Source organism: Lissotriton vulgaris, chromosome 1_1 (genome assembly GCF_964263255.1).
Source record: "Lissotriton vulgaris chromosome 1_1, aLisVul1.2, whole genome shotgun sequence".
Lineage (NCBI taxonomy): Eukaryota > Metazoa > Chordata > Amphibia > Caudata > Salamandridae > Lissotriton > Lissotriton vulgaris.
This window is the reverse complement of record NC_141685.1, coordinates 681,287,502-681,313,749: the sequence shown is the minus strand read 5'-3', so window position 1 is coordinate 681,313,749 and position 26,248 is coordinate 681,287,502.

Below are 26,248 nucleotides of genomic sequence, written 5' to 3'. Positions count from 1 at the left end.
ATCACTGATGACAGCTCAAATGACATCACTGATGACATCACATTCCTAACTATATAAGGCCTGAAACCTATGGTTTTTTAAGTGAATATATATATATATATATATATATATATATATATATATATATATATATATATATATATATATATATATATATATATATATATACCCGAAACGCGTCAGATTGCTTGGTTCAGCTTTTAAATAAAATCTGTGCTTTAAGTAAACTTCTGGATCCGCGTGATTTCCTGGGTCGCTGTGGTCGGAGCCTGGGAGGTTGCATTTGTTCGATATATATATATATATATAAATATATATATATATATATATATATATATATATATATATATATTTATATATATATATATATATCATCACACGATTCCAGCGATAGTTCCCAGAAAAAACGGCCAGCACACAGATGATGTGATCTGCTTTCTTTATTTCGTTTCCGAACCCCCCTACACCCCCGACAGACGCGTTTCGCTCAAGGCTTCGTCAGTGTCGTTATATATATAGTGTATATATATATACAAGACTACTTCCTCCATTCCACCGGGATCCAGAACTGCGGTGCAACGCCAGGGATAGAGGTCGCCCTGGAAACTATATGACTTTCACCTCGCACAGCGGCCGCTGTGCAAATGCACTTCCACTCCAGCCTCTCACAAAGTCAACCAGAAAAAGCGCGTGTGCTCAATTAAACTTTAATTCATTTTCGGTTCATGCATGTTGTCAACGGAAATCATGGAACAAACCCAACGCGTTTTGGTGAACCACACTCGCCTTGGTCACGGGTAGCTTGTTTGAATTAAATGAACAGTTTAAATAAAGTTATCGCTATTCAAAGTGCACATGTGATTTCTCAGTGAAAATAAACATAAACAAAGGACATGGAACCTTTAGCATTGGCAGCCATCTTACAGTGGTATTGTTCAGGGGCTAATTATTTGTACTTGTGTCTGTTTATAACTCACAGATTCACCCTTCGTACATTAATACCTCATAATATCGTATACTTGTATCATTCCAAGTGGAAAATCAGCCCGTTTACATCAGGCGCATTTACGGAGTGTCTCAATATGATTTCTTCTTGAAAAATATAATTAATAACCCCTCATACAAATTTATATACAACTTCTATAGAGTTATTTTATGAGCTGTCCAGGACATCATCGTCTCTTAAACATCATTTGTGAACAAATTTGTACCCATGTTATATACAGTGATAATACGCCAGTGCGTGCCATTGTCTCAATATAATCCAAGTGGAATGCGGGTCATTCAGTAAATAAAGTTTCAATCATCCAATAAGCATTCTCTTGTCCATCAGAGAATTTGTTGAATTAATTGTCTACTTCCCCAGTGGGAGAATAAAGACAGACTCAATAGGATACACATGTTGTCGATCACATAGGGTTTTTTTTCATCAGATAGCATTCCTCCGTAGTCCTGTGCATGAGTAGGGGAAAAAAAGGAGAGAGAAGAGAGGTGCGAACCTGTCAGAACTGAACTTTTCATACCACTCACTACAACATTCCAATAAACGTTCCATGAAAGTGCCCACACCCTTAATCAAATGTGATAACTTATAAACTAATGTTAAAACATGATACTACATTGTTTCGCACGGGCTCAGGAATACCTAAAATGTTGTAACATGCTTCAGACAGAATTTCATACTCAAGAACAACATTAAAATTATTTACATGTCAGACATGGTATCTAGATTCCACTCAAAAATTCATTCTCCAAGATGCCATATCATCTCTTCCTCCGAATTGAGGCCACCTGGGATCAGAGTATCGAGGTTCACAATATACCTGTTCTCTAACTGTCGCAACCTTCGGATCTTATCTCCTCCTCTATTCATAGGGGGTAGTTTATCAATTACGAAGAATTTGAGGAGGTTACGGTTACTACCATGGTGTTCCTCAAAATGTCGGGCAACAGGTGAGTTTTGCTCTCTATTTTGGATTGCCCTCATATGCTGTAAAACCCGAGTTTTTGCGGGGAACATAGTGCTCCCTACATACTTCTTGGGACAAGGGCAGACCAGTACATACACACAGTATTCCGATAAGTAAGTTAGCTGTTTTTCAATATTTTTATCCTTATCCTCTATCGGATAGTGTACTTTCTTCACGTTTGTGCTGTACTTGCAAGCTTTACACTTCATACATGTAAAGAAGCCAAAAATGTTGTTGGTACTGGGTCTGATGGTACTGAACTCATTATGACTAACCTTACTTCTAAGTGTGTCTGCCCTTAGTTAACTTATACTCGGCCTGTCTCCTAAGACTTCATTCAAGGTGGATTCTGTCCCAAGGACCTTCCAATGTTTGTTGAGGCTTTTCTGGACTTTCCATGATTTTGAGTGGAAAGTGGAGATAAATCTGATTGTTTCATTTTCTTCACTCCTTCCTTCCTGTTCTGGAGTCAATAATGACAGATGGCTGATCTTACTGGCCTTTTGAAATGCCTGATCTATGACAGTCTGTTTGTAACCTCTGTCCCTGAAACGCTGCTTCATGCATTCCCCTTCCTTTGCAAAATCTTGATCCCGGCAGCAATTCCTCCGGGCCCGGAGGAACTCGCCGAAAGGAATACTGCAGATCAGTGCCTTGGGGTGACCACTTTCTGCATGAAGCAGTGTATTCCCTGCAGTTTCCTTTCGGAACAACTTTATAGCCAACTTTCCTTCAAAAGTTTCAACTGACAGGTCAAGGATCTTCCCTTCTAGAGTCAGGTTGAGGTTATTCTTATTCAGATCTTGAATGAATAGTTCCGCAAGGTTGCCAGGACCATCCCAGATGATAAACAGGTTGTCATCGACGACCTGTTTATCATTTGGAATCTGAATAAGAATATCCTCAACCTGACTCTAGAAGGGAAGATCAGTGAATCTAGAGCAGTGCTCCTATAGTGGTTTACACCTCTAGTGTCCTACTTTTTAGTTGCTAAGTTCTAGTCCAGTCAGAAGTCTCCTAAACCTATAACTTTCTGATTTTTACGCACCATTGACTTGTATGGAAAACGCGTTTGCCTATAGACACTGCACCCGCATCCTGTGGGCCTCCTATGTCCTAACCTTCATTAGTCCAGTGTAGGCCCAGCGATTCCCTAGGCCCTAGGCCTGTTCATTGTTCGTGATGTGGTACTTATACCACTTTCTTAATATATGGTTTGAGGGGCCACCCTGCCTGTCCATAATTGTGCATCTTATTGTATGTTATACTGTGTTCTTTGTTTAAGGCTTGTGCTCCTGTGCTCATAAAGAGTCAAGGAGATTATTCTAGAAATAAATACATATATTTTATAATATATAATTTGTGTGGTGTCCTTTCATTTGGGATTTAAAGGATTGCATATGGTAAAACAGCTGGCTTCACATGCCCTCTTGAGTTTAGCCTAAGACTGCTTTTGTCCATGCTACCACTAGGATAGCTGGTCTATAAGGTTGACTTACAACCAATCACCATAAGGGTTGTTGGACTGGTGCAAGGTGCTCACTAGAATAGTGATCATCATATACCAGGCCAACTTCTCACAACCCTCTGGGTTGTCACAGCACCCTCTGGTTCATCACTGCCACCCTCTGGTTGATCACTGCCATCCTCTGGTTCATCACTGCGACCCTCTGGTTTGCCACTGCCACCCTCTGGATCATCACTGTCCCCCTCTGGTTTACCACAGCACCCTCTGGTTCATCACTGCCACCCTCTGGTTGATCACTGTCATCCTCTGGTTCATCCCTGCCACCCTCTGGTTCATCACTGCCACCCTCTGGTTGATCACTGCCACCCTCTGGATCCTCACTGTCCCCCTTTGGTTTATCACAGCACCCTCTTGTTCACCACTACCACCCTCTTGTTCACCACAGTAGATTATGGGGGGAAAGCAAAGCACACCTTCTCAGCCTCAACTGAGATGAATTAATTTGGGGCTGGTTAATGTGCCACTGAATTTGTGCTTCTTGTCTAGCACCTGCTTCCTTAGCTGTAAGACCGTCCTGTTGTAGTTATTTTTTTACAGGAGCATTGTGCCATACTTGTAACTATTCTCTGACCCTGCTTTGAGGGTCAGAGCATGGTCAGAGAATAGTTGAAAGTAGGCAACTGAACTCTGGAGGGGCCCCTCAGGAATCACTACAGGGAATGGTTACAAATTAACTTTAACTTTTGCACCTGCTAAGTGCTTTCAGTTTTCCCCCAAAAAAATTCTGCCATTTCGCGAGATTCGCGCGACGCGAAATCGAACTTGCAATCCGCAAATTTGTGCAAATTTGCTGGTTTCTCTTTTTTTTGCGTGTTCGGGCGTTTTTTCTTTTTTTTTGCGTGTTCGGGCAGTTTTTTGCTTATTCGCGGACCGCTTGCTGCGCACCGACCCCGAGGTTGCCCATGCGGTCGTGTACGGGCGCGGCCATCTTGTTTGCATGACGTGTTTCCGTTTCCGGGCGCTCGTTGCATGCTCGCGTCGTAAGGGCGAGCGATTACGTATTCGTGGGCATTTTTGCGTGCTCGCGGGGGGAATTTCGTGCGAACGTACCCACGCGGTCCTCTATGGGCGTGGCCATCTTGTTTTTCATTCACTGCTATGGTTTTGGGCATGCTACCTTTCTATCCACGTTACATCTTTGTAATCCTATGTTTTTCTGAACTTTTTTTTTTTTGCTTATTATCTCTCTCTTCAATTTCCTACATCTATATTTTGTGTTTTTTAAACTTTTTGTTACTTTATTACCGACTTTATTTCTTTTGCTCTCCCTCTTATTTTTTTCACACCTATTCTTCTTTCCTTCTTCTTGTGTCCAGGACCATGGCTAAGGGAGGCGACAAGGGCAAGGGGAAGGGCCCAGCACCACGTATCCGGCTCCCTTGCGGGCGTTGAAGGGGGGAGGACGTGCAGCCCAGGGAGATCTTCTCTGCGGTGGAGGTGGCCGCCTTGATGGTTTTTGTCCAGGTCCACCTCCCAAAGACTGTGGCAGCAGGTGGGCGGATTGCTTCCGGTTACATCCTCTGGGAGCGTGGCCAGCTGTGGGGGAAGGTGTGCTGGCGCATGTGTAAGGAGTCTGGGGTCTGGCGCACCTTCCACCAAGTGACGCACCGGTGGAGTGACATCTTGGACCGGGAGCATGACATGCTCGACCTGCTCGGTGTGCAGATCCCTGGGCTTGGTAAGTAGCTATTTAATAACAATTTTTTTTCCTTCTGCTCTGTTATATTGCTAATCTATTTTTTTCCTGAAGAGTATGAATGCTGCTGATTAGATTACATTGCAGGTAAATTAATGTTTAAGTAGCTTTTGTCATTGCAGGTGCTCGCCTGGTTATTGGCGTTGCTACTATGCTTACTTGTTTGCAACTTTTTAGTCATTTGAGAGCATCACTACGTAATGCTAGAGACAGTAGACTCAAGTCTAGTCCTTCTTTGTACTCCTGCTGCTGCCACTTTGAAGAGATAGTGGTGGATTGATATGTTGAGTATATTATTTATTACTTGTTCTAGGACATTTGTAACTGATCCTGTTACACTTTCAATTAAAAAATCAACCTTCACTGATCCTGCAACTGTTTGTCACGTTTAGTTTTTTCAATTAAATGGCTCGCTTGTTACATACTCCTATACTCCTGGCTTTTGAAAGACACCATCTTGTAGCATAAAGGGCTGCGTCAAGGGTGGTATTGCCCAGAATGTCTTGTTTTCTAGTGCTCATAATGACGAAGCCTGAACTGCCGAAAGGGATTCTGGTCCTGCCGCTACTTATTGGAGACATTGAACTATACTCTGAACCTGCCTGGCCTCGACCAAAATGGCGCCAGTATGGGAGCGACTTGCAACTCCTTATGATGTTCTAGTTACTTAGCCTTGACGTTATGGGGTATGTATGCGGTCTTTGTGCACATGGCGGGCGGGGAAGGGTACTGACTGGGAATACGGACAACCCTATTGATGTCGATTTTTCATTATTGATTATTGTATTAATAAAGCTTCGAAATAATGTTACCCATGATACTCGCCCATGGTGTGCGTATGGACGATTTTATTGTAACTGATCCTGTTATACTTTCAATTATAAAATCAACCTTCACTGATCCTGCAACCGTTTGTCACGTTTAGTTTTTTCAATTAAATGGCTCGCTTGTTACATACTCCTATACCCCTGGCTTTTGACCCTTTCCTATGCGCGGTCTGTACTACCGCCCTCGGGCGATCTATGTAATGAACAGACTACCATTGCCGAAACACAAGGGAATGCATCTCAGAGAGATAAGTCAAGTACGTGGTAGATAAAAACATTTTCGTGTTTATGCACGCTGATGTGCTTTGAACGCTGCCCCCCCCCTCCTCATCATTTAGATTACCACCGCCCATTGCACAAAAGCGTACCGGGCGCTCCACATGCAAAAAAAACGTTTTTTTTTATTTTTTTTGCCCCGCGGGGCCCTTTTAAAGCCTCCACATCAAACCTAGGGGGTCGGGGAGGATCTACTATGCCCCCTTATGGTTATTTCCCCCTTCGTTTTGGCCTCCTCTTGTCTCTCGATCCTACCGAGAGACAAGATGGCGGCCGCTCCGGACTGTTTAGAATGTTGACAGACACCGGAGAGCCAATCAGCTTCGCTTTGCGAAGTTCCGTTACGCGTCAAGTACGCGAACCGGAGCGCTACCCGGAGCGCTGTCACAGATATATATATATTTTTGAATGTTAATTCATCAAAATCCACTGGAGCACATATATTGAGACCTTGCAAAGGCACATCGGGCTAACAGTCCCTACAATTTTGCCAAGTTTCATGCAAATCCATTCAGCCGTTCGAGCTAAAAGTGAGGCCAACCGCCCTATGGAAATTAACATGGGAAAAACGCGTTTTGGGACCCCCCTTTTTTCTCAGCCCCCCCTTGACGAACCCCCCCCAAATTTTCAGGGGCTGCTCAGAAACAAAATGTGCCATTTTCCTGAACATTTCAGCCAATTCCGTCCACAAACGCCAAAGTTATTAGACATAGAATTTTCAAAAATACCATTGAGGAAAAATCCTAACTATATATACCTACTGGCGACCGCCAGTAGGTAATATATATATATATATATATATATATTGTACAACGCAAAACCCCCAGATCACGGGTTTAGAAATGAGAGCACTCCAAGCCAATACGGCGTAGGTTCGCCAATCTTTTATTAATCAAAGACCTCCTCAGCAATCAGTCTACAAACGCGTTTCGGCGTTGCCGCCTTCGTCAGTGTAAACTGACACTGTTTTCAAATTACATTTAAATCAGAAGCCGTGATCATCATCAGTCACGTGTTCTACATCCATAACCATAAACATAGAAAACGGTACTTGAAATAATTAATTCATTACTTTTGCGGCGGCCATCTTTTAACGGATAATTTACTAATTTTCATATGTACATTTATAAATAGAATGAGAGAACCAATTCATTATTCAACATAATTAGAACTTGAAATCACATTTCATCCAATTGTTGTCCTCTATACTTATATACAGATGCATAGATGGCATTTATGCCGCAAGTACCTATGTGTGTGATTTTCATACCCAACTCTTGGTGAAAATCACATCAGTTCACAGAATTTTGGGTCACCAAAGAAAATGTCACAGTTAAAATATTTACAATCTAGCCCTGAATGGGCATAAAGATCTGCTTATGAGCATATAAGCAATTATTGTTAAATTTGTCACTGTGCTTCACCAAGATATACCAAGATAATTAAATAATACAAATTGCATTTGTGGTGACGGGTCACGCTAAAAAAAAAAAAAAAAATATATATATATATATATATATATATATATATATATGCACGAAAATTCGTCACTAGCCAAAGCAACCGCCTCAGCCCAACACTCCAACACTGACGAAGGAACAGACCCAGTTTTAGGTGCTTTAATCGAGGTGTTTTATTTCCAGCAAGCCTGCCGCCGCCATAACGTGTTTCGCCTTTCACAGCTTGATCACATGGCCAGTTGCTGAGAGCCAATGCCATACATTTAAAGTGCTAGTGCGCGCGCAATTTTTACAAAGTGTTCAACTACATAGAAAAAATACTTCATCCTCATGCGCTAACATTTGTATGCAAAGTTATAAACATACCATGTTAAAAGTACAAGTGGCTTAATTTATAAAATATATAAATATATATTTACACATTAAAAACCACAGAAATTTAAATAACTGTATGAATACAAGTTATTTTCAAAGTGAACGTGAACCAGCAAGAATTGTTCTTAAATTCACAAGGTTAAGTTGTTCACATAATTACTCTCTCCCCAAATGTACAAGGCAATGTACATTTGGGGAGAGAGTAATATATATATATATATATTACCTACTGGCGGTCGCCAGTAGGTATATATAGTTAGGACCTAGTTACCATAGGAATTCCCCAAACATTCTATTGGGAATAACTTTGGCGTCGATTGAGGGATCTGCCTGTAATTTTCCTTAAATTTGCCTCGCTGCGCTCTGCTCCTTCCCTGAAAGTTTCGGGGGGATTTGTCAAGCGGGGGCCGAGAAAAAAGGGGGGTCCCAAAATGTGTTTTCCCCATGTTAATTTCCATAGGGACATTCTGACAAGGCTACAGCTCGAACGGCTGAACGGAATTATACCAGATTTGGTATGCAGCAGTGCCTTCTGTATGTTTGGTGTAAATCCCTCCAGTAGTTCTTGAGAAAATTGAATTTGAAATTTTTCAAATGGCATTTTCTATGGGACCTTTAGACACAGCTACAGCCGGAACGGCTGAACAGAATTACACCAAACTTGGCAAAATGGTAGGGGCAAGTATGCAGTAGTGCCTTTTCTATATTTGGTGAAAATCTCTCCAGTAGTTGTTGAGAAAATGAATTTGAGCAAATTATATATCTATATGCGCTCAACATTCTATTGGGAATAACTTTGGCGCTGATTAAGGAATCTGTGTGTAATTTTCCAGAATTTTGGCCAGCTACGCTCTGCTCCTTCCCTGAAAGTTTCGGGGAGATTCGTTAAGCGGGGGCCGAAAGGGGGGTCCCAAAACATGTTTTCCCTATGTTAATTTCCATAGGGACCTTTAGACACGGCTACAGCCCGAACGGCTGAATGGAATTACACCAAACTTGGCAAAATGGTAGGGCCTGGTATGCAGATGTGCCTTTGCTATGTTTGGTGAAAATCCCTCCAGTAGTTCTTGAGAAAATTGAATTTGAAATTTTTCAAATGGCATTTTCTATGGGACCTTTAGACACAGCTACAGCCCGAACGGCTGAACGGAATTACCCCAAACTTGCCAAAATGGTAGGGACAGGTATGCAGTAGTGCCTTTTCTATATTTGGTGAAAATCCCTCCAGTAGTTGTTGAGAAAATTGAATTTGATCAAATTATATATCTATATGCGCTCACCGTACGTGCACCGTACGCGTACGTACGCATAATGAACGCGTATGTGCGCGTACCCTTACGTGCGCGAGCGAGTTTCTGATTGGCTGGCAGTCAACTGTCAACATTTCAAACTGTCCAAACCAGGAAGTGTTGGCCACCATCTTGTTTTTCAGGAGAACTGAGGCACAAGAGAGCCCAAAACAAGAGTGGAAAACACGAAAAGGGGGCAGGGTAGAGACCCTCCAACCATCTAGGACCCCCAAGGCAAAAAAAAAAAAAAGAAAAATCGAAAAATTCGAGGGGTATGCACACCGCACCTGTACGGTACGCGGACCGTGCGCGTACCCCGCAATTTAAAAAAATAATTTTTTTGCACTTTGTGGTCCTTCTGGGACCCCCTGAGAAGGGCAAGGGGGTCAGGGGGTCTCAACCCTGCCCCCTTTTCGCGTTTTCCACTCTTGTTTTGTGCTCTCTTGTGCCTCACTTCTCCTGAGAAACAAGATGGCTGCTCAGGTGGTCCCAGATGGATAATAACATATATAAACGTTATACGCTAATAGAATTAGCATTTACAAAACCTTTGAAATTTATTGGAAAAAAAAAAGGTTTCACGCCTGATATAGTTAGGAATTAGCATTTAAAAAACCTTGCAAATTCACTGAAAAAAACATAGGTTTCAAGCCTTATATAGTTAGGAATTTGCATTTAAAAAACCTTGCAAATTCACTTTAAAAACCATAGGTTTCAGGAATATATAGTTGGGAATTAGCATTTAAAAATCCTTGCAAATGCACTTAAAAAACCATAGGTTTCAGGCCTTATATAGTTCGGAATTAGCATTTTAAAAACCTTGCAAATTCACTTAAAAAACCATAGGTTTCAGGCCTTATATAGTTAGGAATTAGCATTTAAAAAAACCATTGAAATTGCTCCTATATAGTTAGTTGTACTAACTATATTTCGCGCTCCCGCAATCCACTGCTGATGATGTCATATATTACATCATTCATGACATGGTCAGTGACATCACTGATGACATCACTGATGACATCACTGATGACAGCTCAAATGACATCACTGATGACATCACATTCCTAACTATATAAGGCCTGAAACCTATGGTTTTTTAAGTGAATATATATATATATATATATATATATATATATATATATATATATATATATATATATATGCCCGAAACGCGTCAGATTGCTTGGTTCAGCTTTTAAATAAAATCTGTGCTTTAAGTAAACTACTGGATCCGCGTGATTTCCTGGGTCGCTGTGGTCGGAGCCTGGGAGGTTGCATTTGTTCGATATATATATATATATATATATATATATATATATATATATATATATATATATATATATATATATATATATATATATATATATATATATATATATATATATATATATATATATATATATATATATATATATATTTATATATATATATATATCATCACACGATTCCAGCGATAGTTCCCAGAAAAAACGGCCAGCACACAGATGATGTGATCTGCTTTCTTTATTTCGTTTCCGAACCCCCCTACACCCCCGACAGACGCGTTTCGCTCAAGGCTTCGTCAGTGTCGTTATATATATAGTGTATATATATATACAAGACTACTTCCTCCATTCCACCGGGATCCAGAACTGCAGTGCAACGCCAGGGATAGAGGTCGCCCTGGAAACTATATGACTTTCACCTCGCACAGCTGCCGCTGTGCAAATGCACTTCCACTCCAGCCTCTCACAAAGTCAACCAGAAAAAGCGCGTGTGCTCAATTAAACTTTAATTCATTTTCGGTTCATGCATGTTGTCAACGGAAATCATGGAACAAACCCAACGCGTTTTGGTGAACCACACTCGCCTTGGTCACGGGTAGCTTGTTTGAATTAAATGAACAGTTTAAATAAAGTTATCGCTATTCAAAGTGCACATGTGATTTCTCAGTGAAAATAAACATAAACAAAGGACATGGAACCTTTAGCATTGGCAGCCATCTTACAGTGGTGTTGTTCAGGGGCTAATTATTTGTACTTGTGTCTGTTTATAACTCACAGATTCACCCTTCGTACATTAATACCTCATAATATCGTATACTTGTATCATTCCAAGTGGAAAATCAGCCCGTTTACATCAGGCGCATTTACGGAGTGTCTCAATATGATTTCTTCTTGAAAAATATAATTAATAACCCCTCATACAAATTTATATACAACTTCTATAGAGTTATTTTATGAGCTGTCCAGGACATCATCGTCTCCTAAACATCATTTGTGAACAAATTTGTACCCTTGTTATATACAGTGATAATACGCCAGTGCGTGCCATTGTCTCAATATAATCCAAGTGGAATGCGGGTCATTCAGTAAATAAAGTTTCAATCATCCAATAAGCATTCTCTTGTCCATCAGAGAATTTGTTGAATTAATTGTCTACTTCCCCAGTGGGAGAATAAAGACAGACTCAATAAGATACACATGTTGTCGATCACATAGGGTTTTTTTTCATCAGATAGCATTCCTCCGTAGTCCTGTGCATGAGTAGGGGAAAAAAAGGAGAGAGAAGAGAGGTGCGTACCTGTCAGAACTGAACTTTTCATACCACTCACTACAACATACCAATAAACGTTCCATGAAAGTGCCCACACCCTTAATCAAATGTGATAACTTATAAACTAATGTTAAAACATGATACTACATTGTTTCGCACAGGCTCAGGAATACCTAAAATGTTGTAACATGCTTCAGACAGAATTTCATACTCAAGAACAACATTAAAATTATTTACATGTCAGACATGGTATCTAGATTCCACTCAAAAATTCATTCTCCAAGATGCCATATCATCTCTTCCTCCGAATTGAGGCCACCTGGGATCAGAGTATCGAGGTTCACAATATACCTGTTCTCTAACTGTCGCAACCTTCGGATCTTTTCTCCTCCTCTATTCATAGGGGGTAGTTTATCAATTACGAAGAATTTGAGGAGGTTACGGTTACTACCATGGTGTTCCTCAAAATGTCGGGCAACAGGTGAGTTTTGCTCTCTATTTTGGATTGCCCTCATATGCTGTAAAACCCGAGTTTTTGTGGGGAACATAGTGCTCCCTACATACTTCTTGGGACAAGGGCAGACCAGTACATACACACAGTATTCCGATAAGTAAGTTAGATGTTTTTCAATATTTTTATCCTTATCCTCTATCGGATAGTGTACTTTCTTCACGTTTGTGCTGTACTTGCAAGCTTTACACTTCATACATGTAAAGAAGCCAAAAATGTTGTTGGTACTGGGTCTGATGGTACTGACCTCATTATGACTAACCTTACTTCTAAGTGTGTCTGCCCTTAGTTAACTTATACTCGGCCTGTCTCCTAAGACTTCATTCAAGGTGGATTCTGTCCCAAGGACCTTCCAATGTTTGTTGAGGCTTTTCTGGACTTTCCATGATTTTGAGTGGAAAGTGGAGATAAATCTGATTGTTTCATTTTCTTCACTCCTTCCTTCCTGTTCTGGAGTCAATAATGACAGATGGCTGATCTTACTGGCCTTTTGAAATGCCTGATCTATGACAGTCTGTTTGTAACCTCTGTCCCTGAAACGCTGCTTCATGCATTCCCCTTCCTTTGCAAAATCTTGATCCCGGCTGCAATTCCTCCGGGCCCGGAGGAACTCGCCGAAAGGAATACTGCAGATCAGTGCCTTGGGGTGACCACTTTCTGCATGAAGCAGTGTATTCCCTGCAGTTTCCTTTCGGAACAACTTTATAGCCAACTTTCCTTCAAAAGTTTCAACTGACAGGTCAAGGATCTTCCCTTCTAGAGTCAGGTTGAGGTTATTCTTATTCAGATCTTGAATGAATAGTTCCGCAAGGTTGCCAGGACCATCCCAGATGATAAACAGGTTGTCATCGACGACCTGTTTATCATTTGGAATCTGAATAAGAATATCCTCAACCTGACTCTAGAAGGGAAGATCAGTGAATCTAGAGCAGTGCTCCTATAGTGGTTTACACCTCTAGTGTCCTACTTTTTAGTTGCTAAGTTCTAGTCCAGTCAGAAGTCTCCTAAACCTATAACTTTCTGATTTTTACGCACCATTGACTTGTATGGAAAACGCGTTTGCCTATAGACACTGCACCCGCATCCTGTGGGCCTCCTATGTCCTAACCTTCATTAGTCCAGTGTAGGCCCAGCGATTCCCTAGGCCCTAGGCCTGTTCATTGTTCGTGATGTGGTACTTATACCACTTTCTTAATATATGGTTTGAGGGGCCACCCTGCCTGTCCATAATTGTGCATCTTATTGTATGTTATACTGTGTTCTTTGTTTAAGGCTTGTGCTCCTGTGCTCATAAAGAGTCAAGGGGATTATTCTAGAAATAAATACATATATTTTATAATATATAATTTGTGTGGTGTCCTTTCATTTGGGATTTAAAGGATTGCATATGGTAAAACAGCTGGCTTCACATGCCCTCTTGAGTTTAGCCTAAGACTGCTTTTGTCCATGCTACCACTAGGATAGCTGGTCTATAAGGTTGACTTACAACCAATCACCATAAGGGTTGTTGGACTGGTGCAAGGTGCTCACTAGAATAGTGATCATCATATACCAGGCCAACTTCTCACAACCCTCTGGGTTGTCACAGCACCCTCTGGTTCATCACTGCCACCCTCTGGTTGATCACTGCCATCCTCTGGTTCATCACTGCGACCCTCTGGTTTGCCACTGCCACCCTCTGGATCATCACTGTCCCCCTCTGGTTTACCACAGCACCCTCTGGTTCATCACTGCCACCCTCTGGTTGATCACTGTCATCCTCTGGTTCATCCCTGCCACCCTCTGGTTCATCACTGCCACCCTCTGGTTGATCACTGCCACCCTCTGGATCCTCACTGTCCCCCTTTGGTTTATCACAGCACCCTCTTGTTCACCACTACCACCCTCTTGTTCACCACAGTAGATTATGGGGGGAAAGCAAAGCACACCTTCTCAGCCTCAACTGAGATGAATTAATTTGGGGCTGGTTAATGTGCCACTGAATTTGTGCTTCAAGTCTAGCACCTGCTTCCTTAGCTGTAAGACCGTCCTGTTGCAGTTATTTTTTTACAGGAGCATTGTGCCATACTTGTAACTATTCTCTGACCCTGCTTTGAGGGTCAGAACATGGTCAGAGAATAGTTGAAAGTAGGCAACTGAACTCTGGAGGGGCCCCTCAGGAATCACTACAGGGAATGGTTACAAATTAACTTTAACTTTTGCACCTGCTAAGTGCTTTCAGTTTTCCCCCCCAAAAATTCTGCCATTTCGCGAGATTCGCGCGACGCGAAATCGAACTTGCAATCCGCAAATTCGTGCAAATTTGCTGGTTTCTCTTTTTTTTGCGTGTTCGGGCGTTTTTTCTTTTTTTTTGCGTGTTCGGGCAGTTTTTTGCTTATTCGCGGACCGCTTGCTGCGCACCGACCCCGAGGTTGCCCATGCGGTCGTGTACGGGCGCGGCCATCTTGTTTGCATGACGTGTTTCCGTTTCCGGGCGCTCGTTGCATGCTCGCGTCGTAAGGGCGAGCGATTACGTATTCGTGGGCATTTTTGCGTGCTCGCGGGGGAAATATCGCGCGAACGTACCCACGCGGTCCTCTATGGGCGTGGCCATCTTGTTTTTCATTCACTGCTATGGTTTTGGGCATGCTACCTTTCTATCCACGTTACATCTTTGTAATCCTATGTTTTTCTGAACTTTTTTTTTTTTGCTTATTATCTCTCTCTTCAATTTCCTACATCTATATTTTGTGTTTTTTAAACTTTTTGTTACTTTATTACCGACTTTATTTCTTTTGCTCTCCCTCTTATTTTTTTCACACCTATTCTTCTTTCCTTCTTCTTGTGTCCAGGACCATGGCTAAGGGAGGCGACAAGGGCAAGGGGAAGGGCCCAGCACCACGTATCCGGCTCCCTTGCGGGCGTTGAAGGGGGGAGGACGTGCAGCCCAGGGAGATCTTCTCTGCGGTGGAGGTGGCCGCCTTGATGGTTTTTGTCCAGGTCCACCTCCCAAAGACTGTGGCAGCAGGTGGGCGGATTGCTTCCGGTTACATCCTCTGGGAGCGTCGCCAGCTGTGGGGGAAGGTGTGCTGGCGCATGTGTAAGGAGTCTGGGGTCTGGCGCACCTTCCACCAAGTGACGCACCGGTGGAGTGACATCTTGGACCGGGAGCATGACATGCTCGACCTGCTCGGTGTGGAGATCCCTGGGCTTGGTAAGTAGCTATTTAATAACTATTTTTTTTCCTTCTGCTCTGTTATATTGCTAATCTATTTTTTTCCTGAAGAGTATGAATGCTGCTGATTAGATTACATTGCAGGTAAATTAATGTTTAAGTAGCTTTTGTCATTGCAGGTGCTCGCCTGGTTATTGGCGTTGCTACTATGCTTACTTGTTTGCAACTTTTTAGTCATTTGAGAGCATCACTACGTAATGCTAGAGACAGTAGACTCAAGTCTAGTCCTTCTTTGTACTCCTGCTGCTGCCACTTTGAAGAGATAGTGGTGGATTGATATGTTGAGTATATTATTTATTACTTGTTCTAGGACATTTGTTAGTGGTCTGCAATCATGATGACGGACTGTGTCTGTCACGCGACGTCTCGTGCTGCTGAGTGATGGCAGTCGTAGTAGAACCTTTTTGTTGTTGATGTAGTTAGTGAATTACATAACTTTCTTATTAGACGGTCTGCGAATCCTGCAATACTGTACTACTATCCTCTTAGTTGACCATATCAGATGCAATTGATGTTGATTTGTTTCCCCGACATAATTTTAGATTGAGCACAAAAAATAAAATATTTCCCCAAAAACAATCATCCATGTTGTGTTTTTTTATTTCATGATCACCAGCAACTCCCAGGGGCAAGGCGACGGCGGCGACAGAGACTCCGGTGGCAGAAGTTGGACAGGAGCAGTCCCATGCAGGCTCTTCTGCTGGCCCCAGTTAGTTGTTTTATTGTTATATTAATACTTATACTTCCCTAACTTTTACAGCTCCTATTCATTATAAACTGGTTCCTAATAATTCTATGTTTTACAAAATAGTCTTTGATCTTCTTCTAATGTAGAATACTTTCTACATTCTTATCCTGCCTCTACCATCACTCTCTGTGCTACTACTATTTACATTAATGAGTCGGTCTGTGTAGGTAGCTAAGCTTGCCCAATCGGCAAACAGTGTGAAACAAAACTCTGATACAGCAATAGCTCTAGGCACTGAGTGCAGTCCTCAGGGTTGCCTTTGCTGTCTATTCCAGTCTTCTTAATGTAAGTGCTTTGACAATTTGCAACAACAAAATGTAATTGTTTACACCAAGTAAAAGGTAGCAGTGTCCTTTTTGATTTGAGAGGAGCACAAAGAAGTATGGACAAGATGATAGGTGCAGTTCGACTTTCGACATACCTCAGTCCGAACAGAAGTTGGATCCCCAATCCCCTGACCGACTATCTAGAATGTCTGACCAATGATTTTACGGCCCAGAAGAACAGAAGAAGACTACCTCTGAGTCCCGGCCTATCTGAGTCAATGAAACATGACTGCCAAGTGCAGTAGTTCAAACCTTTCCGCTCACTCACTCGTAAATAAAAAACACCCAGTGTTTGTTAGTTTTAAAGTTTTATTTTCAATTAAGAAATGAAAACACTATTTCCTTATTTTTAATAGCGTAGTATTCTGATGGATGAAGATGACGTTAAAGTTGCAACAACATTCCCATGAATTAAATTAGTATGACTCAAAATTAATAATAGTTAACAGACACATGAAATTATTAGAATAACTGTGCGGAAGCCCCCACCTTCTTTAAAGTACTTAAAGTACTGCTGGTGATGACTTAGTAGTAGTTGGTGAATTGTCTGGCAGAAGGGCAATAGAATCTTCTTTCTGTAATGAGAAAAATGGTGCCTGTTAAGCAAGCATTCATCAGTTGTCATAAGAAGAAGTGTAGCATTTAATGGAATAAGCATATAAAAGGTTAACACCATCCCCAAAACCGTTACTTTTTTTCAATCCCAGTAATAAAAAAATGTGTTAAGTAACATTTTCTTCCATTACGAGACAAAATAGGGGGTTGTGTGTGGCATCTGAAAATATTACATGTTTTTCGTAGACGTCACAACATCTTACGTGGCACAGATGACCACCAGTGCCAGGGCCAGCAGTGCGGAGGGGTCCACTCAGGATGCATCGGCGCCAACAGGAGGCGCTGGGGGGGAAGACTCAGTGGCGGCGGACGGTGGTAAGTTATTATACTCCTTACTTATTGAAATTTTTTTGAGTAGCCTCGCAAAGGAGTGTATGATGTACTGTACAGTAGTACACAGTACACTAGTATAAGTACACTGTACTGTCAAGACTTTTTGGGCTATCACGGAGAAGACAGTCAACCTTGACTTTTAATAGCATTAGCGGCGGTACTTCTCTGGTAACCAATGGCCTCCACTATTTCACTTCAACTGAGCTGGCAAATTTTTATTGTGAAGCCAAGTCATATCAGATGAAGTTTAGGGATGTGAAGAACGAAAAGTTAAAGAAGGGTGAAACGGAGGACGAGCGGGTCTTAATATTTGTGACTGTAAGGAATGGTTTTGTTGAGTGCAATTCAACATAACTAGACAGCGGTTTCCAAAATATAACGAAAAGGGTGTTAGTTGGTTTTTGACAAAAATACATTTTGGTACATTTGAGACATTAAGAAGAATCATAGACGTACTTTCGAAGCCTGGGTGTTATCTTCTTTATCCTCCTCGTCAATAGCAGAGGTGTATGATGTAGTAGAGCAGACGCTGAGTGGAAGAAGTATGGCCAGTGGCAGTGCCACCCCTATAGAAAAGTAAGACATTCAGATCCCCACTTGCATGTACTGCGTAAAGTACTGCAAGTATGCATCATCATGGCCTGTGTCTGTATTTCTTGGGTGAAAGCTGAGTGAGCTGCCATTATGGCGGCTAGCACAAGTTCACGTACCAGTGATTTCTTTTGCAACCCAAGAGAAAAAAAGTAAAAAAAGGCCCTTTTTTTAGGACTCTCTGACTATGTATGTAGTAGTGAGCCCATTCATAGTGCTGCTAGTGGAATTTCTGAAACTCACGGTAAGGTCACAGGCTTACAAAGACGGCGGAAAGATACATGCAAAAATGTTAAACTGTTACAACAGGTATCAGTGCACACGTCGCCTTTTACAGAGTAAATGCTGTAGGTAAACAAACAACACAACCAATAGACAAACAATGTGGAGGTAGTCTTGATAGACGTTTTTCTTCAATTCAGATTTTATCCACTACGCCCAGCCAACACGTGTTTCGTCAGGGCTAGTAGCCCATGACTTCATCAGGGCTCCCGGGGGCAGCAGTTCCAAAGCTATTGCCACAATGGCTGATTCCGATATTAGACCTTCCGAGCTATGCCCCCAGACCCCTGCAGCCACCCGCAAAAAAGCAGAACACCCCCAAACAGGCAAAAAGCAAAAATGGGCCTACTACCTTTAATTCAGTCGAAATACGCTGTGCAGCTAGGCCCTAACTCCCCTTTCCCACCAAGGATTTCCTGAAAAACAAATGCAATCAACATTAGACTGTGCCAGCTGTGATCCCAGACCCCCTGACCCAGCACCGCAAATCTAGAACACCCCTAAAGAAACCCCAAAAACCTGCAATACTGGTATATTCAAAACATGGCAAATTGTGCTGTTCTCAAAAAACAAACAGCAATTGGTTTCAACAGAGACAGACAGCCATTGCTGTCCACTGCAATATGCCATCTTCTCATTATTCATTACCTGTTCTACTTTTTATCCGCATCTTCTTTGGAAAGTGAGGGCCCACAGGGCAGCCTCTTCTTTAAATTTCAGAAGTAGGTCTGTCAACAATCAGCATGCATGTAGTCAGTCAGTTATTTCAGTCCCACTTGAGGGGACTCGTCTACGAAGACAAAGTTTGTTTTTTCTCCATAATCCATCCATCTGCCTGGAGGGAAATGGATAGGGGGAGTTCGGACGAGGAGGATAGAGGAGCATGATTGAGTTGTGAACTTTTAAACATCTGAATGCAGACTGCGGCACCTTCAAATCAATAAGGAAAATAAGATGAAGACAGTGCTGATGATGGACTTATTGTGATTAGGTGATTAGAGTTTTGTTGTGGTAAAAGTAGCAAAATAAAGAAAGACACACAGGAATAAAAGTGAATAAGTACGGAAAAAAAGGTAGTAATTTTCAGGCCTCGGTGTCAGGGAAGCAGAGCTCGTCCTCCAAGTCTACGAATTGAGATGGGAGTAGGCCTGGTGACCGAGAAGAATTCCGTCGGCGTCACCAAAGTCAAAGTCCTCTTCTTCCTGCGTGCATTCACGTATTTTGTAATCGGGTGGTATGAAGTGCTGGTTCATCTTGATTATTGTTAACCTCTCCACATTTTTGGGCAAAAGGCGGGTCCTTTTTGAAGTAACAATGGCACCAGCAGCACTGAAAACACGTTCAGAAGACACGCTTGCGAGTGGGCAAGACAAATAATTTAGAGCCAGGTTGGTGATCAGTCGCCATACAGAGCTTTTCATATACCAATATCCCAATGGGTTCTCATTATGACATACCTCTGTTGGGTCATCCAGATAGGCCTGCACCACCAACTCAATGTTCTCCAGGGTTGATCCACTTTGCGTACCATCTGCGACCTTTTCATCAGTGGACCGAGCTAACCCTAGCTGAGTTAGCCAATCCCCTTCCGACAATATTTGTTTGCGGCCTGGTGCAGGTGAGGATGATGATATGGTTGACGGTGTCGTTAACGGCTGTGGGAGGAAAGTGACTCCCTTCGGCCACTGATTGAGAAGTGGAACTTGTTGCCAGATAGCCTGCTGATTCAGTTGTACTTGTGCTGCCTCCTTGAAGGTTCTGCCGGTCTCTTTCGAGCCGAGTGGCTGACACAGCTAGCCAATGTCTGTACTTTGAAACATCTGCTTCATCAAAACGAATGAATGCTTTGCTAGCCACTGCCTTTTTGTACCGTGGATCAAGAATAGTGGCATGAATGTAATGTTGTTCTGCATGTATCTTTCTAAGCCTTTCATTGTCAAGTAGGCGCCTTAATAACTTCTCCGCCAAATCACATGCTTCTCGCTTTTCACTATCATCTCGGAACGTTGAACACACCTCCTTCAGTTGGTGCTCTAGCATGCACAACAATGGGATAGCTTTGCTCAAAGAACAGTCCTCCCTGCTGACTTCACACGTGAAGAGCTCTAAAGGACGAAGCATATTTGTCAGGCTTGCAATTATCTTCCATTCCTCCAACTCTAGCCTCATGTCTTTATGAGTAGAACCCAGTTTAAAGACAAACTCATGTATTACCTCCCACTGCTCAGACAGATGCTCAAGCATGTAAAAGGTTGAGTTCCAACGTGTTGCCACCTCCTGGATTAGTCCTTTGACTGGCAGTTTACGTTCATATTGAAGGCTCCTCAGCTGCTTCCAGGCCTTAAAAGAATGGCTGAAATGTGTGCAGATTTTTTGGCAGAATGTCAGTAATTTGACGACTGGCGCTTCAGTTTTCAAGAAGGCTCGCACCACGATGTTAATACTGTGCGCCAAACACGGCACTCTGAAACAGCCGCCGTGCTCCATGGCCTTAACTATATTACTGCCATTATCCGTGGAAACATAACCAACTGTGCGCTTTCTTGGACGCAGCCATTCATTGACCTTCCTGTTAAACTCCTCCAAAAGGTTAAGTGCAGTGTGAGATTTCTCCATGCCAAACATGCCTACTGTTGCATGTTTGCGAGTAGCTTGAAAAACTTCCTCCGTGTCAACATCTCTCCTGTAAAAGAGACCCAATGTGCAGTGATGCACATGTAATCAAGGGCTTGGCAACTGGTCCACATGCCTGTTGTCATGTGGATAGTGTGAACAGCACTCTTCAGAATAGCTGCGCCGATCACCTCCAGCACATCTTGATGTAGTGCTGGAACAGCAACCCTAGCAAAATAGAACCTGCTAGGAACCTTCCATTTAGGGCAGACTGTTGCCACCAATTCATGAAAACCCACCCCTTCCACGAAAGAGAAAGGAGAGGGTCCAGCGCTAGCATTTTAGCCAGCTTGGCACTATACAGACGCACGGTTGGGTGGTTGCGTTCAAATGGCGGTTCCGACCAAAACATGCTGGTAATGGTGGGCTGGACCATTTTACGTGATGATGATGATGATGATGATGCAGACTTCAAACCAGTTAGGCTCAGTGATTTCGTTTTTTGCATTGGTGTCTGTCCCAGACTCTTAGTGGGCCTCATACATGTTGCAGGGGTAGAGGGTGTAGGCGCTACCACTGCAGTGCTGCTGCTAGGGGTACTGGCTGTACCAGAAAAAATGGCTGTGCTTCTTCACTTCCCCCGTGCACGATCAGCCTCTCATCATCATCAGATGCAATATGAAGGGATACATTTGGATTTGTTTTGGCTCCCTCAATGTCACTTAGGTGCTTATACCACTGGATAGGGTGGTGTAGTTTGAGCCACCGGTACCATAGTTGGAAACAAGCTTACTCCGACTAACTAATACTTTACAAATCGAACAAATGACCATGTTTGCCGCCTTTTTGCTAACAGTAAAAAGTCCCAAACTGGGGACTGGAGATGTCTGCTGATGGTGGAGGAGCTACTTTGACTTTCAATGCCAGATGAAGTGGAGGATGAGCGTGGCTGAATTTGTTTTTGTAGTTGACTTACAGCACCACTACTTGAGGTAATGGAGGTCGAGCTGCATGGAGGTCCATGCCGGCCCTTCTGACGAGAAAATATGGAAGCTGTAGGTCGTTTTGGTGTTGTAGTTAACTGCGTTGGTGGTGGTACCAGTGCCACACCGCCCACATGATCATCCCGCTCAGCAGCCATTCGGGATAGGGTAAATATGTCCATCTGCTCCATGCCCGCTGGGGCTTCAGTGGCGTCTGTGATGACTGGGTCGTCATCAGACTGTTCATCAGCAGCACAAGACACCACTTCTTGTTCGTCGTCATCACCCATAAGTCGAAGCCTTGCGGGAACCTTCCTTTTAGGCTTAGCTACCTTTGTCGGCTCATGGTGTGCCTGACTCTCAGACTGCATTTGTGGGTTACAATCAGGATCAAGGTCATCAGAATGAAGGGGGCTTGAAGAAGAACTTGTAGTAGTAGTAGCCCTCCTTGACCTTTTTCTTGCTGGGGATCTGGTAGCCAATGGTGGATCATTATCAGGAGGAGTGCCTTTCTCGGATGATACCTCTGATTCAATATCAATTTCCTGATGTACACCTACTTCTGGAGAAACAAGCGTTGTAGGCAGTTGTGCCGCTACATGAACCTCTACTTGCGCCTCTCCTTGCCCATGTACTTGCGCCCCTCCTTGCCCATGAACTTGCGCCTCTCCTTGCCCATGTACTTGCGCCTCTCCTTGCCCATGTACTTGCGCTTCTCCTTGACCATGTACTTGCGCCTCTCCTTGCCCATGTACTTGCGCCTCTCCTTGCCCATTTACTTGCGCCTCTCCTTGCCCATGTACTTGCGCCTCTCCTTGCCCATGTAATTGCACTTGTACTAGTTGCACTTGTGGTTGTCGTTGCGGCTGTGGTTGTTGAACACTTGCCAGCCGAGTTACACCCGGCGTTGATTGGATGATACTTTCTTGTGATGAGCCAAGATCACTGGTCGATGGTGATTTAACAACCAAAGTGGCTGCCGCAGCAGCACTCATGGTGGTCTTGGACCTAAGTTGGCGTGGTGGCACTGAGCCCAATGAAGCGGAGGTTCTGCTTCCAGCTTCGTCCCCGGCAGGCACCGCTGCTGCTGCAGGCGTAGTTTTTTTTCCCAAAAAAGGTGTGGGTCCTCACACCAGTCTCCTTGGTAGGTGGTGCCACTTGCTTCTTCTGCTCCTTCTTACTGGCAGTGGCACTGGCAAGTTTTTTCGCTGAGACGCTATGGCCAACTTTCTTTGGGGCCATCTTGATATGTCAGAACAGCAGGCCGCAGTTGCACGAGTTGCAGAGTTGTCTTGTATGTGGCCACACGTGACGTCACGTGATGTTGTGCTGTACACACGACTGCAGGACTTCTTCCTGGCACTGGTGGTTCTCTTGTTCACCTAAAAGCAATGGAAGCCAGAGGAACATCAATTATACACCCCAAAAAATCAAAAAACACATAAAAATCACCACAATCCCATGCCATCCATGCCCTCAATGATGTTTAAATTCAAGACACCCCACAGAAAGACTAGGCCCATGCACCACTGAGTACCCCTGGGCATAATGGATGAAAGCTAGGCAAACTGGGTGCAGGCCTGAGAACACTGCCTGCCTTAAAAATGGCCCCTTGACTCCCAGCACGTGGCCAGGTCCTGCCTGTAGCAGCCCTCAAAATGGCCCCCACCCACATAGCCAGTTCCCAACAACACCCCAAAAAAATAAAAAAACACATAAAAATCACCACAATCCCATGCCATCCATGCCCTCAATGATGTTTAAATTCAAGACACCCCACAGAAAGACTAGGCCCATACACCACTGAGTGCCCCTGGGCATAATGGATGAAAGCTAGGCAAACTGGGTGCAGGCCTGAGCACACTGCCTGCCTTCAAAATGGCCCCTTGACCTCCAGCACATGGCCAGGCCCTGCCTGTACCAGCCCTCAAAATGGCCCCACCCACATGGCCAGTCCCCAACAACACCCCAAAAAATTGAAAAACATATAGAAAAGATCACCACAATCCCATGCCATCCATGCCCTCAATGATGTTTAAATTCAAGACACCCCACAGAAAGACTAGGCCCATGCACCACTGAGTACCCCTGGGCATAATGGATGAAAGCTAGGCAAACTGGGTGCAGGCCTGAGCACACTGCCTGCCTTCAAAATGGCCCCTTGACCCCAAGCACAAGGCCAGGCCCTGCCTGTACCAGCCCTCAAAATGGCCCGCAACCACATGGCCAGTCCACAACAACACCCCAAAAAATCGAAAAACACATACAAATCACCACAATCCCATGCCATCCATGCCCTCAATGATGTTTAAATTCAAGACACCCCACAGAAAGACTAGGCCCAAGCACCACTCACTACACCTGGGCCTACTGGTTAGTGAGGCTTTACAGGCAACCCAAAATAAAAAAAATCAACATATAACCGTGAGCTAAAATTCCATGACATAAATGAGAATTAAGTTAAAAAAAAATCACAGAAACAGTTGTATCATGCACCCATGACTAACCCTGGGCCTACTGGATGCTGTGGATACCCACCACAATATATATTTTGTAAAAGTTGTGAAAAAAGTTTTAGAACTGTAGTTGCCTCAACTGCAATGCTCCAAACAAACAACACCAACTTACTTGTAAAATCTCAAGTCCAAAAGTGATCCAAACTCCAATGTCCAAAAAGTCCTCAAATACAAATCCAGCAGTAGTCACAGAAAGTAATCCTTCCAGCTCAACAGCCAAATGAAAAGTGACCAGTACGTGCCCAAAGCACTAGGAGGAGCCTGCTGGACAGGAACAGGAAGTTGGAGACTCTGAGGCACTTCCTTCCTCCCACCCCACCCCAAAAAATGGACTCCTGCACTAAAAAGTGCAGTCAAATGTCAATCTGAGGAGGTATTCTGATCAAAATCAACATTTTAACAAAGTTTATGCTTCCTGCGGTGAATTTCTGGTGCAGAATTGAAATTTTTGCAATTTCGGGAACGCGAGCTGTTCGAACCTCCCGCCGGAAGTCAGCTGCGCGCCATCGCGGGCATTTATGACGTGCTCGCGTTCGTCGTGCAAGATGGCAAGCCGCGATGACGTAATTGCGCTCGAAAAACTTGCGCGATCACGCAGCAAGATCGAAAATGGCGCAGCACACGCAAAACCGGGAGAAAAACAACTCGGCAGGCTCAGAGTCAACACCGCGCGCGCGATATTGTATTTTTCAAGCGCGACCAAGTAAAATAATTCGTAGATTGCGAATTTGCGGATTTTTGGGAAAATCCGCAAAATCGCCGCGAAACGGATTTTACGCCCACGCTTAGATCATTTGCACACTTCTGTCCTTTCTTGTGTCTTTTCTACCACACACTGTGGCACTTTTGCATCATTTTTCCCACAACCTTTTAAATCTGCCCAACTGTGTGTAATTTATGCACTGGCTTTCTTCCTTAGTCGTTGTACTAGTTTCACTTGCACCCACTGCAGAATCCAACACCCTATCTGTGTAATGACCTGGAAATCCAAAGATCCACTTCACTGACAATGCAGTGGGTAGTTTGCATCTCTCCAACCTTTCTTATTTTTCACCTTTTTCATCTACCACTCAATCTACACATCATCCCCACATACACACATCTAATTGCTGCATTCCTTAGCTGTGATTATCAACTATTCTTCTATTTTATATTCATATTCAAAATGCAAGCCCTTTATCGAGCCTTTTTGTTGTAACTATTGTTCCAGGAATTCTGCTCATACACAGAACTGTGCATAAAGACTTAGGACCTCAGTCAATTACGGTGTACCAAAACCCACCTTACTACACAAACCACCTACCAAACTAGCAATCAGTGACTCATTGGTTCTTCGCCCTAGAGCAAAAACACCAATGAGCAGTCAACCCAGAACATGCGACTTAGATTACATGAAGTAAATTTGATAACAAAAACACTCTTTCGATATACTCTTACACCAGTCAAAAACTAGATGTAAATAAAGACATGTGCAACATTTAAATGTTTACTTCTAACGCCATAATGTCATCCACAGTACCTTAGAAAATACAACCAAACATATTATCAGAAACAAGGTTG